Source organism: Canis lupus, chromosome 21 (assembly GCF_048164855.1).
Source record: "Canis lupus baileyi chromosome 21, mCanLup2.hap1, whole genome shotgun sequence".
Taxonomy (NCBI): domain Eukaryota; kingdom Metazoa; phylum Chordata; class Mammalia; order Carnivora; family Canidae; genus Canis; species Canis lupus.
In genome coordinates this window covers 18,765,889-18,775,673 of record NC_132858.1, presented here as the reverse complement: position 1 = coordinate 18,775,673, position 9,785 = coordinate 18,765,889, and the positions used below count along the sequence as shown (strand labels likewise).

The window sequence follows — 9,785 nt, the reverse complement described above, 5'->3', positions numbered from 1 at the left end:
GAAATGGTTTCTCAGAGCCAGGAGACCAATAGGATGCCTTTAGACTATGTTTGAGATGAACCAATGGTCACATATGTGAGGGCCTGAAGTCCACTGAACCAGAAATAGGAGCCCAAACCAGTAGATCCAAAGTTGTGAAGTCACAGAGAGCAAAAAGCAGAAAGAAGATTAAGTAAGAAACTCTAAAGGAGAGTAGAGTGCCATATGTTTCATTCTCATGACTGAAACCATCTAGTGACTGGTTTGGACCACCTGGTTTAAGGAATAGGATCGGGGAAGGAAAACTTCCTCTGGAAACTCTAATTCTATATCTGCTTCCTGGACAGTTCTTACTCTTCACCCTGTATGGATATTTCCTCTCTGTCCTCACCCTATCCCCAGCTCACTTGCACTTTGTGTTCTCGGGTTCTTATCTTGTCTCTTGTCTCTCTGGAATTTGACCTCAGCCTGTCCCATGAATCCGATATCTCTGCTTTCATTTTTATGCACTATCCCACTCCAGGACACGAGATGGGACAACCAAGTCAGTGAGCAGAATTGAGTGTAGATTTTAAATTGTCTTTGATCCTATTTTACAAGATAGTTCTTGAGCAAAGGACAAACATTTCTGAAGTCCTGCTTCTCTAATGGTTGTGTATATAAGTTGTGGTGAGTCATGACAGCCATCCCTAAGTCATATCAACTTTGGCTATAAATAGTCTGCCTTCTTTTAATTCATGCTGTTATTTGATCTCGTCTCTGACCACTTGCATTATCTGTAGTGTTCCTTGATCCTTGATTTCTCCAAACCAAGTTAAGAGTTACAGCAACATGTTCCCGTCACATCCTCTATTCCTGCCAGCACCTGTGACACTTTCTTATTTTTTCTTGTTCAGTTATTAGTCTTCTCTTTGAGTTGTTGACATCTTATGTAAACTGCTCTCTGTTAAAACATTAGACATGACTGGGGCAAACTATACGTTTAATATATACATATTTGTTTAATAAATGAATAAAATCCAAATTCACTTGGCAGATGTTTTTGAGATTTTTATGCCAAAGTAAGGAATTAACACTTATTAGATGCTTACTATATGCTAGGCATTGTGCCCAGCAGTTTAAAAAAATTCTGTTTCAATTCTTTTTTTTTTTAAGACTTATTTTAGAGAGAGAGAGAGTAGGGGGAGGGGGGGAGAGAAATCCTCCCACTGAGCATGGAGCCTGACATGGGGCTTATCCCAGGTTCCTGAGACCATGATCTGAACTGAAATCAAGAATCCAGATGTTCAACTGACTGAGCCACCCAGGTGCTCCAAGATTCCATTTCAAGTCTATAGCATAGATTCCTTTCTGGGTTAGAATACTATAGTTAAGAAAATGTCCCCTTTGACCATAGTTCTCAGTTTCAATTCCTTCCTGCACTCCCCAGGAGGGAATGACTGTTATGTTAGTGTGCAAATTTACAGTTTTCCTTCATGCTAACATTCATAAGCATACTAATATATAATATTGCCTTATGTAGCTCTGTGTATATTTACATAAATGGTATCACACTGAGTGGTCCTTCCATACTCTGTTTTTTTTTTTTTCCATTCAACATTATTTCTTGGAGCTCTTTCCATGCTATCCATATAAATCTACCTCAGTCTTTTAAATTATTTCACAAAATTGTCACACCAAAATTTATGTACCTATTCTGCATTGATGGACATTTAGGTACTTTCCAGTTTTGTTAGTTTATTACAAACAGCGTTGCAATATACGTGCTTGTACATAACTTTTCCTGCTAATACCAAATTTTTCTGGTAGAAACAGAGAAATTGAGAATCCCTGGGTGGTTCAGCAGTTTATCGCCCAGGGCATGATCCTGGGGTCCTGGAATCGAGTCTCACATCGGGCTCCCTGCATGGAGCCTGCTTCTCCCTCTGCCTGTGTCTCTGCCCCCCTCTCTCTCTCTCTCTCTCTCTCTCTCTCTTTCTCTCTCTGTCTCTCATGGATAAATAAATAATAAAAATCTTTTTTTAAAAAAAAGAAACAGAAGTTGAATTGCTATTTATAGGGTTTGTCTATTTTAAAATTTTAATAGACACTGCCAAATTCTCTCTAAAGTGGCTACCGATAGATATTGCTGCCAATAACATTCTAGGGCACCTATCTTCTCATATCCTTGATGAAGGATGATGTTAACAAAACTTAATTTTTTCCTACCTGATAACCTCTTTATATGTATTCTATTAATCCTTAAAATTATTCTGCTAGATAAGATTGTTTATTGTTTTCATTTACATACAATGTAATACCTATATATTCTATATACTTTCCTTTCCAGTTCTTACGACCACATATAAACACAGAATAGGGTTTTAACCATTTTTATCTAAGAAATGAAATATGTAAGTCTCAGAAGGTGGTCAAGTAAACACAAAGGCAAACACTAGCAAGTGAGGGAGATCCTAAGCACATATCTACACAACACTAAGACCATTAATTGAAAATGCACATTCTCCTGTGCATTGCAAACAATGTATGTTTGGCATTGTCCAGAAATGAAGAAAGAAAATATTAAAGCAAATTCTGTCAAAAACTTATACACAACTGATGAATTACTGAACACTACATCTGAAACTAATATTATTCTATATATTGGCTGATTGAATTTAAATAAAAAAGCAAATAAAATGATAAAATAAAACAGTAGTATTCAAAAATGGATTTCTCAGTGAGACAGTTTTATAAATGGTTTTATTCCCAAGTGACCTTGAGACAAGGGAGATACAGAAATGTTAAAACAAAAGCAAAATGAAATTAATAATGAATTTGTAATGCTTTTAAAAGGTAACAGTAGTGATGATACTCCATCTCAACTTAGAGCATTTGCATTTGGGTTCAGATGAAGAAGTGTCCAGTTGTGCTGTAGTCTCTGGTGAAGGAGAACAGTCTGGAGGAGCAATATCATTGGGTCAATGGGACCATTAGGGAGGAAGATTGATGTTTTAAAGTCTACCCCTGGATTAAGCCAGGTAAGAGGCATTGTATCAGCATCCACAATGAACTGTTTATACTAGAGGACTCTAGAAGAAATATACTAACACCTGCCTTTATAGCAATAATTTTTCTGTATTCCCCCTATTAACACTTGTGAATTGTATCAGTGAACTTGGAAACATGAACTCTGTCTACACTGGCTACTGAAAAGTTCTGAGCAAAATCTGTGACCCATCTGTAGTAAGAATTTGGGTCACCTGGTGCGCACTCTTATTCATATTCCCGGTTCTCCTTTGCATCCCTGCTTTGTGTCTCTCACTATTCTTTGTTCTATGACCATATATATTTTATATATCTTTGCAAACTGCTTGCTCAAGTATTTGGGAGCAAAGTAGAATATAAAAATGTCTAAGAGTTTGCTTTATGCACAAGGTTGGTGCATTTAAAATTTTTTTTATTTAAATTCAATTTTGGTAACATATCCTATATTATTAGTTTCAGGGGTAGAATTTAGTGGGTTGTCAGTTGCATATAATGTCCAGGGCTCATTACATCAAGTGCCCTCCTTAATGCCCATCACCCCATTATGCAACCTCCCCTCCAGCGACCCTTTGTTTCCTATAGTTAAGAGTCTTTTATGGTTTTCCTCCCTCTATGTTTTTATCTTATTTTATTTTTCCTTTCCTTCCTCTATTGTCATCGGTTTTGTTTCTTAAATTCCATGTATAAATGAAATCATAGCATATTTGTCTCTCTCTCTGACTGACTTGTTTCACTGAGCATAATACACTCTAGTTCCATCCACGTTGTTACAAGTGGATCATTCTTTTTGATGACTCAGTAATATTCTGTTGTATATAGAGACCATATCTTCTTTATCCATTCATCTGTCGACGGACATCTGGGCTCTTTCCATAGTTTGGCTGTTGTGGACATTGCTGCTATGAACATTGGGGTGCAGGTGTCCTGGTATTTCACATCAGTATCTTTGTGGTAAATACCTAGTAGTGCAATTGCTGGGTCAGAGGGTAGCCTTATTTTTAACTTCTTGAAGAACGTCCATACTGTTTTCCAGAGTGGCTGCACCAGCTTGCATTCCCACCAGCAGTGCAAGAGTGTTCCCCTCTCTGTATGCTCGCCAGCATCTCTTGTTTCCTGAGTTGTTAATTTTAGCCATTCTCACTGATATGAGGTGGTATCTCATTGTGGTTTCGATTTGTATTTCCCTGATGCTGAGGGATGTGGGGCATTCTTACCTGTGCTGTTAGACCAACCAAGTCAAGAATTGGGTTGGTGCATTTGAAAGTGAATTAGTCATGGAGGTCACTGATGTCTCTGACCTCTGCTCCAATCTCACCCATGTTCCTACTCTGTAGTCTTTCTAGACTTCTTCCCCATAATTCCCCCTGTTCTCTCTCAGTCTCTGTCTCTGTCTCTCTCTGAGCTTCTGTGTTTCTCTCTCTCTCTATGTTGGAGGACCATCCTGACCCCCCAGTCAAAGTTGAGGACCTCCCAAATATTCTCTTAGCCCTCCATACTTCCCTTTCATACAGTTCCTCATTGTTTCATGTCTGCCTTCCCATTAAACTGCAATCACCATGGCAGCGTGGTGCCGGACATGCACTGTGTGCACAAAGAGTTTCTGTGAGTACATTAATCATATGACTGTATCTCAGGACGTTTTTAGAGCTGTAGGTGACCTACCATTGACTAAACTGTTCCACTCCCCTCTTTGCACAAATAAAGACTTGAAGCTCACAGTGGGGGTGGGGGTGAACTGATTTGCTAATGGTTCGCAGCTGATTCATGAACGCACCCCCTTTCCAGCCCAGCAGCCCTCCAAGCGCTCCAGGACAGCTGGCGCGGCCTGTGGAACAGCTTCTTCAGGAGGAGGTGAAACTGCTCCAGCGGGGAACATGGTGTGGGCCAAGGATCTTTGCTTCAAGTCTGGCAACTCTGGCTTCCTGTTTTCAGGGAAATCATGCCACTCAGCTTTGTCGTGTGAATTTCATGGCAAGGGATACTTTACTCCTTCTGATCATAATTGTGATGCTTCCCTAGAAGAAATGGAAAAGTACATGTGGAGCTTTCATATCATATTCTGGAGGTCACAGGGATCCGTACAGGCCTCTCCCATGCCGGGAGGGTGAGGGGAAGCCACTGGGCTTTGGGGCCCTGGCCTCTTGTTCAGCTAATCAAGGCAATTCCCCATTCCCCCCCCTTTTACATGTTTTAAATATGAGTTTCTGTGTAAACTTGCATTTGAAAATAAAGGTCCCACTGCTAAAATTATGTTATAATCTGTGAATTTAATCTGGTCCTCTAATTTTGTAAACAAGGAAAAGACAGGCCAAGGAAAAGATGCAATTCGCGAGAGAACAACAAGACTAGGACTCAAGTGTATTTCTCCTGACTCCCAGTGCCTTGAGCATGCACTTTTCTCCATACACACACACACACACACACACACACACACACACACTCAGTACTCTCATTCACAAACACATACACTCATACACAATCTTACAACATAGAAACACACACACACACAGAGTACTCTGACACACAAACACATACACTCATACACAATCACACATAGAAACACACACAGTCACACACACACACACCATGGACCTGAAGGGGAAAGAGGGAAGAGGTGGGTCTTGTTAACATCCCACTACCAATAAAGTTGGTCTCAGGCCTTCCTCCACCCAGGACCTTATCTTATTTCATCTTTCCCTCTCTCCATCCTACTGGTACAGTAACAGATGCTCTCCTTCCCTTCCCTGGCTCAGGAAATGTTCTGTTCTTGTCACTTTGTGAGAATAGCTATTCTCCATCTTTTTCTGGGGGTGCAGCAAGAGGGAAAGACTGGTCACATTGGAAGCCCGAGCTCTCCCAGTGGAAACAGAGTTGTTGCCTGTGGAGAAACAACTTCAGACTTCAGGGAAGGAGTTCTCTTAGCGGGAGGAGGAATGTGATAGCAGGAAAGTGTGCCTCCCAAAGCCCTGATACCACAGTGCATGTGTGGCCAGGCAGTATATCTAGGAGGAGTTCACCATACAAAATAACTACAACAAGGCAGAATGTGGCTGGTTGAGCTGACTCCACCTGTGGAGGACTCACCTCTGCCTTAGACACATAGGCAGAGACACATTTCTCCAAACACAAAGATTCAAGCTCAAAACCAAGGAGGGAAATATTTGGGTACCAGAGAGGAGAGAACTCAAAATCAAAGTGGAGCTGAAGCTCTGTGGCTAAGGGGATTTCTGAGTCACAGCGAGGTACTGGGCTGTGGGAGGTGATCCGGGCCACTGGGCCCATGTGCAAAATATAAGCGGGCTAGGAGTCAGGAGAGGCTGCTGTCCAACCCACCACCTGCAGATGAGAAAAACCCCACCCATGTGTTTGTAGAAAATGGTTGAGATGCTTTCCATCTTCTAAGAAATATCAGAACCCCAGGCCTGTGTTCATGCAGATGTGAGGTCTTCACACTGATGGCAAACAAAGAAATTAACATAAACACTGGTCCAGTAGGAGTATCAGGCAAGTTCAAAGCCACCTTGGAGGGACAACTACACAAACCAGAGCAAACCGGCCTCCCACAGCAAACCCTGGTGGAAAAGGAGCTCAAGAGTCATAAGTTATAAACCATACAAGGAAACAAGCCAGCAAGAGGAAGTAGCAGCAGGAACAACAAGTGGATAAAGGTACATACCATGACCCATATGGGACAAAATATCTTCAACATTGATTAGGAAAAGACCCCGGCTGTAGCTTTCAGCTGAAGCAAGTTAATTTGATGGTGGACTCATGGATCACACATCATGCAGATGCTGCAAAGGAGCTCAATAAACTTTTATTTTATAGATGAAGAAACAGAGATTCAGAGAGAAGTGACTTACTAAGGCCACCAACAGGTTAGTGGAGATGAGGAACAGAATCCATATCCCCAGACTTCTAGCCCTGTGCTACTTGTACTGCCCCACGATGCCCTAATTTCCCAGGTAGATGTGCAAAACCTAGCTTCAAAAGAGGACTAGGAGGAAAGAGGGAAAGAAAAACCTTCTCAAGACCTGGGAAACCCCAGAGCCAAGACCCTCACTCTCATTAGCCAAGCTCAGATTTGGCTGTGAAACAACCAGAAATTTTAAATAAGCCCTTCCTATTTTCTTCTGCATTATGCTGACCTGTTTCTCTTTCCAACTCTTCCTGTATTTTCCTTTGTCCTTGTCCTGACTGTCAGCATGATGGAACTGTCATCAGAATTGGGGCAGGTCAGTTCTGATAGTTTCCCCTTCCTACTCAACTTCTACCCTACCCTCCATGCAGGCCCTGCTTGCACACTGTGCATGAGAACCAGGGAGAGGAGAGAGGAAGGAAGGGTGCGGAGAGGCTAAGCCTGGTACCTTTAGGCCAGTCTCACTGGCTGCAGGTACTTGGCAGAGATAGAGATGAAGGTGGAGTGAACCCATATCCCACATGGGAGTAGACATGGGTTCAGTCCTGCAGGGCCAGAGATTTAAACATATAAAGTTTAGTTCAGACATAAATAAGGCAAAAGCTCTTGGTACATAGGAGCACTCCCTCTGGGCTTTTATAATTCATTTGTTATGTAAGACACTAGGCTCACACAATCCCAAATTCACTGAGGATATAATTATAGATCAGAAAACCAAATTATTTTACAATAAGAAATACAAAGATCACACAGTAGGCCCAGAGCATGTGCTTAGAAATATTTGTGTATGTTGAAATAAAAATCCTATAATAATGTTGTCTTGGCTTGAATATTCATTCCCAACTGCTCAGGACCTGATTTTCCAGGGATGTGTTTTAGAATTATTGTCAGCTTTGTCTGCTTTACTCATTTATTTACACATTCAGTAATAACAAATATTGATTGGGCATCAGCTATGTACCAGGTACTGGTCTAGACCTTGTAATACAATGACGTGAAAGGACACAGTCTTTTCCCATAAGGAGCTCACAATTTACTAGAAGAGAAAGTCAAACAAAAATGGCCATTAAAATATGCAGTGAGAAATGCAAGGTATGCTGTGGAGCCCACAAGAGGGATATTATAATATTAACTAATGCTGTACATTAATTAGTGTTTCATTGGGAGGTACAGTCCCAGGGAGCAAAGGTAAAGGGGCAAAGGAGCTAAGGCAAGGAGGGACATAAAGCAAACTAAGAGGGTATATTACTGAGCTGATCACAGCTTCAGGAAGGACACAGTTTTGTAGTATCTTCAGACAGATCGCAGAAGCCACCAGTCCTCCAAACAGCCCATTGGAAGGAAGAGCAAATTATTTGCCAGATCCTGCCTATTTCTTGTCTCTAATTCTCTAATGTTCACTGATCCATGGAATTAAGTCCTCTGTACTTCAGGGTTGTGTTATCCAGTTCCTCTGACCAACGACCAGAAAAACCATATTCTACATGGCCCAGTGCTACAGCTGAACTCAAAAGTGAGGCAAGAGCCAAAGTCTCGTTGGGTCCAGCAGTATTTATAGTCTCCAGATACAACATAGGATGCCAAAAGACGATTCTTCAGTTTGGGTTTGTCTCCACAACACTCACTAAAAAACACACATGGTCAAAATTTTCTTACATGTTCACACTCTTCATTTCTCCCTGCCCTAATCCTTGGTAAATGCTATTCTACTTTCTGTCTATGAATTTGCTTATTCTAGGAACCTCATATAAGCAGGATCCTACAGTATTTGTCCTTTTTGTCTGTCTAGTCCTAATTTTGACAAGTCTCAGAATGCTGGCATAAAATAATTTCTGGGATGTAGATTCTTACCAGCTTCAAACATAAATTGGATGACCCTCTCAAATGGAATGTCTTGCCCTATTTGTTTCATCACCTCGGGACCCATATGTCTATGTCATTGACTGTTCTAGAATCTCATTAATAGAGTTCCAAGAACAAATAAAGTTCCTTTATTCAGCTATTTTTTCCAACAAATATTTATTGACCACCTACTGTGTCAGATGCTCTTCTGTGGAAGACTGGTATTCATGCAGATAGATTTTGAAAATATTGAAATATATTCTTGTAGGTTAACAGGTGCTTTTCCAAGCCTACAAAGTACCCTATCTGCTCTGATCCCTGCCTTGGAAACCCTGAAATTCTCCATGATCCACCAGTAGAGGAATAGTTGGGCCAACAAGAGGCCTCTAGGATCCTCACACTATGGTCCTCATCCATTCTGATTAGTCATTAAACAAGAAAGACTTAATCATACTCCCACAGAACCCCCAGGATGGTGGGCATGTAAGGCAAACACCTTCTCTTACTTGGATCTGGTATACAGTATCATGTCAAGATGGCCAAGTCTGATCTTAGCCATCAGAGGATCAAATGGACAATTTGGGTTCAGTTGAATAAAGTGTTTTCTAAGAATCAGAATTTTCTGCAGACAGTAGGTATAAAACCACCTTGTCCTAGAGACATCTAAGCAGAGGTTGGATTATACCAGATTGTAAGACTGTATTGGAGGAGGCTCAAGCTTCGGCTGGGAGAGCAGGTCCATTCCAATTATGGGATTCTATAATTCTGTGATTCTAAATTGGGCATCAGTAAACTAAAGACCACAGCCAAAATCCAGCCCTGCTCCCACTCTGTTTTTATAAATAAAGATTTATTGGAACGTAGCACGTGCGTGTGTTTACATATCATCTACCTTTGACCTACCAGGGCAGAATTGAGTAGGTACCACAGAGATCATTTAGTTGCAAAGCCTAAATTTTTTCTTCACTGGCCGTTTACAGAAAACACTTGTCAACCCCATTCTAAAAGACTCCTAGGA

At 41.1% G+C, this 9,785-nt stretch overlaps 1 long non-coding RNA gene across 2 annotated transcripts; it reads right to left on the bottom strand.

Annotated features, from left to right (window-relative positions):
- Positions 1–2,702: 2,702 nt before the first annotated feature.
- Positions 2,703–8,852, bottom strand: LOC140612815 (uncharacterized). Of its 2 annotated transcripts, none has more exons than XR_012013937.1 (3): positions 8,777–8,852; positions 4,669–5,021; positions 2,703–2,917 (listed from the first exon to the last, which is right to left on the bottom strand). It is a non-coding gene; the product is annotated as an uncharacterized lncRNA (long non-coding RNA). The 2 variants fall into 2 exon arrangements; XR_012013938.1 differs by having other exon boundaries at positions 4,781–5,021.
- Positions 8,853–9,785: the final 933 nt, after the last annotated feature.